Source organism: Vombatus ursinus, unplaced genomic scaffold, assembly GCF_900497805.2.
Source record: "Vombatus ursinus unplaced genomic scaffold, bare-nosed wombat genome assembly UNPS02014291.1, whole genome shotgun sequence".
Lineage (NCBI taxonomy): Eukaryota > Metazoa > Chordata > Mammalia > Diprotodontia > Vombatidae > Vombatus > Vombatus ursinus.
The window spans coordinates 304662-309966 of record NW_020954069.1 but is presented as its reverse complement, the minus strand read 5'-3'; positions in this window follow the sequence as shown (position 1 = coordinate 309966).

Genomic DNA, 5305 nt, shown 5'->3' with positions numbered 1-5305 from the left:
CCATTTCCTATCAAAATACACATGTAGATGACTAAGAAGACATCAAATAAGAATCCCAGGAGATTAGGAAGGTCATCAAATCCAAGAAGAATAACTTCCATAAAGTGAATGTCATTTTCTTCCTGACATTATGTTCCTTTTTTCTCTTTTCCATATATGAAAATAATGAATTCAGCACTGGTAATCATTTTTCCTCCCTGGTATTTCATTTCCACCTCTGAAAAATGAATGGGTAGAGTTAGATTATAGAATATAATTGAGTCGGGTGTTGGAAGTGATGTCAGTGGTTAATATTCTCAGCCTTTACACAAAAAGAACCTCAACTGTACATGGCTGACAAGTGCCCAATACAGTCTTTGAATGGAGTCTTCCAAGGAAGGGGAACCTAACATCTCTTCAGGAAAGCCTATTTTTCGCATGAAATTTCCATGCCATGCTTCTGATAATATCCTCAGAGCAAACAGAAAAAGTGTAATCCTTCTGGCTCATGTCAAATCTTTACCTCACTGACAAAAAGTATCTTTTCTCCCTTGAGTCATCACTAATCACTTTTGGCTTCAAATCCTAACAATTAACAAAGCTTTTAGTGAAATAACTCATAAGATATTTGTAAAGATTAAAATATGAATTAAGTTATAGAATTGGATGGATCTATCATTGCCTAGCTGGCCAGGAAATATTTATGTTTCAATGTTAATTTGGAAGTAGGTCTTCAGCTGTGTAATTCCCTAAAAGTCTTCCCTTAACTCTGGACTGCTTTAATTTATATCAATGACTGATTAAAGACATAGGTACTATGTTCAATAAATTTGCAAATGACACACACATGCATGTATGTATAGGTGTATGTCTGCAATGCATGTTTGCTTATATGTCTACATGTATGTATAACTACTAAAATACACATCGTGTGCATGTGTATTTATATAGTGTCACATATACAAATGTGTGTATGTGTGCCTGTGTACACATACACATATGTATCTTTACAAGTTCACCAATACCTATATATACACAGATGCATGGGAGTGCACATACACATACATGAATATGCATGTGTTCAAGCACATACCCTATTCTAGTTGACATTACAGAGGTAGAAATATGTATACTCTGTCAATGTGAATATTTCTCTTCAATGCACAGTTCAAGTTTCCCATGTTCTGTAAAATTATAGCTTTTTCTGATCATCTCAAATCCAGGCAATCTCTTTTATGTTTGAATTGCTAGAAAACTTACATTCTATACTATTGATTTGAAATTCACTATGTAGCATCTTAGAGCCTTAGTTTTCCAATGACATTTTTATATTTAATGTCAACAGTTAGATTATTAATACCTTGAAAGTCAGAACACCATCTTAAATGTATACTTTGCATAATGTCTTGCACATAATAGGTGTTCAGTAAATGTTTATTATTATAATGGTCTGTTTTAGGAAAAGATTTCTGGACCACTAGCTAGATTGTTATCCCAAAGTACCTGCCTTCCAATTGATGCTTGAATCTCTAAATTTTACATTAACTTATTTGTGTCAATTCATTATCTTTTTGATAGATTCTAGAAATAATAATAAATTAATTTGTTATAGGTCATTAAGGCAGGTAATTATTGAACATATGTTTTTTTCTAACTGGGTAGCTAGTTTTGGATTAATCACTGAGAGAATGGAAACAATTTGTATGGAAATAATAATAACGTTTTGTTAGGAGCGCAAGCTCATCTGAGACACTGGTAATGGAGGACTAGCCCAGGCAAATATAGAAAGGAGATATTACTATTATTTTAAAATGCAGATAGAGTTACCAAGAAGAGAATGGGAGTGTAGAAGGGAGATATTGACCTCCTCAAAATGTTATAGAATTTCATCCCAGCTCCTGACATATTTTCTTTCCTTGGGGATTATTTGACTACTGACTCTAGGTAACATCATTCTCATATCTATATTTACAACTTACTTATACTCTTCTAACTCTCAGTCCTATATATATTTTTATGCACCAGTTATGAAGGAGGAAATGCAACATTGCTGGGTAGAAGGTAGGGTGAATAGGAACTCAATTCTAATCTTGACTTTCTATAAATTAGCTTTGTGATACCGAACAAGTGATTTCAATTTCTTGTGATTTAATTTACTTATATATAAAATGTAAACAATAGTAAATGCCAGATTTGCGTAACACACATTATGTTCATCTCTCACCTGAAAGAAGTGATGTGAAAATAAATAAAAAGTCAGAAACCTATATACAATAGAATATATTACTATTTAATTAACTTTCATACAAAATCATCACCTCCTTCAAGTACCATCTATTTAAATTTGAGGTGCTCTCTGCCTCTTTTTAAATCTGTATCAATGTGATAGTTGTATAATTGAAGATGAGACATATTTGAGAGATACAGAGGGGAGAATCAGCAAAACTTGGCAATTTCATGGATATGAAAGACAAAGAAACACCAAGAAGGAATCCAGTTTTCTAAACTTGACTAACATAAAGAATGGTTATGTTTTTAAAAGTGACTGACATCCAGTGAGTTGGTGACACTGCTTTCTCCCAGCAATCTGTAATTAGTTAATTTGTTAAACATGTCATATCTATCTTCAAGTCTGATAAATTATTAAATCAAGCTAAATCTGTAGTAATGTCTGCCAGAAATTACTTTTAAAACTGACATACAACCTTTCTTTATGGTATGTTTTAGTTTGTTCATTCAAGCACTTGTGAATACCATTCCCATATCTTCAAAAATATTTCATAAAAATACGTGGGGAATTGTAGTGAAATATTTCTTTTTCCTAAAATTGAAGCCAATATTGTCTAAACTCAAGGACTTCTATTGCCTTATCATCTGAGCATCGCTGATAATGAAAGACATTAGTTTAGTGCAACAATGCTTCATCTTGACGAAGAGTTTCTGACATTGTGATCATTATTCTCCTCATCATCATCATCATCATTTTATTTGTCCTCTTCATCTTCCTCATCATTCCTCCTCCTTGTCCTTCTCTTCCTCCTCCAGCTTTTCTTCTTTTTCTCCTCTTCTTCCTCCTCCTCCTCCCTTTCCTTCCCTCATATTGTTCTAGATATAGAGCTAGAAAAGGACTTTAAAAGCCATCTGTTCCACATATCTCACATTTCAGTTAGGTGAATTGAAATCCAGAGAATTTAAGTGACTTTACCAAGATCACACATTGACATCTCAGGTCCTGTGATCACATTGGACCATCGGTGACCAGTCAAAGGGGGAGAATCATGCACAGTACTTCACGCCAGAGGAATATAACAATATGCTTCAATGCATAAAAAAGGGCTGGGATAAAGGTATTCTAAGTTGTTCCAAAAGATTAATCAGTAAAATTATTATAAATGTAATCAAGAATAATAATTTACATGAAAATCACATTTTACCATTCACAGGTGACACCATGGATAGGGCATTGGGCCTGGAATCACAAAGACCTGAGTCTAAATCCAACCTCAGAAACTTATTGGCTGCATAACACCTACTGAGACACACTGTCTCCATTTCCTCAGTTGCAAAATGGGCATATAACAGCATCTACTGCATAGGGTTATTGTGAAGATCACATGAAATAATATTTGTAAAATATTTATTGTACAGTGTCTTTCTCATAGTAAGAGCTCAAGAAATGTCTTTCCCTCTCCTTTTCCACCTTACTCTAAGTTGAGTGTTCATTTCCTTCTGATGTTCATTTGTTTTTCTTGTCAGAGAAAGAAAAAAGAATAAAAGAATAAAAAATAAAATAAAAAATAAAATAAAAAAAGAATAAAACAAATTTCAGTTTATTATCCTTCTGTCACAAATTATCATCATCTCATCTACCCATAACAGTGGGCCAACATTTTCCTTGACCTTTCTCAAAATACGTGAAAGTGCCTTTTCCTCTGCCCCTTTTTATGTTTATCACCTTAAGTTCATTTTATACTTTAGAACATACTCCTCACAAACCTCCATAAAAATAATCTTATATATATTTGCATTCATCATTTATTGTCTGTCTCTACATTTGCACTTTTAAAAATAATAACCTACCCCATTAAAAAGAATTTCCTCCTATCCACCTCAGGCTCTTTTATCTTTTTATGATTAAAAAAATCAGCTTTCAGGTTTTTCTTGTCCTATTCTACTGAATTTTCCTCTTGAATTTTAGGCCATAAAATCCTACCAATTATTCCCCTGCAGTCTTTGCCATCTACCTTCTGTTAAATTGAGAGTAGTTGTGAATATTTGCCCAATTCATCCTTATAGAATATTATCTAAAATTTCAGAAGCAATTGAAAGGGAATGTAGCAGAGAGGTTTTCTGTTGGAAATTTGAGGCATGTGGAACCTTTTTTTTTTATATTTTTTTATATTTCCCCAGTATCCATTTATATTTACTTCAAACACTTAAGGGAAAAGTCACAGGATTCATGATTTCTTTGCTTGTAGCTCTAGCAAATTGTCAACCTTAAAGTTGCAATGTTCTATCAAAAAATATTTTCAAAACCTAGAAAATAATGAGGACCTCATTCTCCTCTTCAATTAAGCAGGAAGTTTGAAGAAGAAAATGTGCCTGATGTTAGATGGTAATTGCAGCATCTTTATGATTTTTTAACTGACATATTTTACTCAAATATTTTCAAGCACATACAAGATTTATATAACATTTGTCCTTTTCTTTTGTCATCTTTCATTTATGACTCATTTAATTCTTGTGACTCATTTTTTTTTACCTATAATACATATTAACACAATGACCCTTACATTAGGAAAGGATTTTATACTCCTCAAAGTTCTGTACTAGACAAAATCTGATTTGTGAGAACTACTATTAAATTTGAAAACTACAAATGCTATCTGAGTCAGGAAGGTTTCTTTTAGATCCAAGAGATTCATATCATTTATATTAAATTTCACATTTCTTTTGTAGAACTTTCAACTCAAGTAGGAACATAGAATGTTCAACTGTTAACTGTTACTGTTAAACAACTGTAACAAAGTATGTTTCGGAAAGTGTTTAAGAAATATTGAAATTGGAACAATAAAATAATATGTTTCTACTTTTTTCAGATTAGAAATATTCATTCAGCTGCTACTTTCTTTGATGAATACATTTAAAACAATTTATATTTATATATAACTATGAAGTTTACAAACGTAATTAAATCAATTTCCAATTTGAGTATCACAGTAATGTGGTAATGTAACTATTACAGGAATTACCCACACTTTTCAGATTAAGAAACTGAAACTTTAAAATTTAAATGCCTTGTCAAATGTTACCCGACTCCTGACTT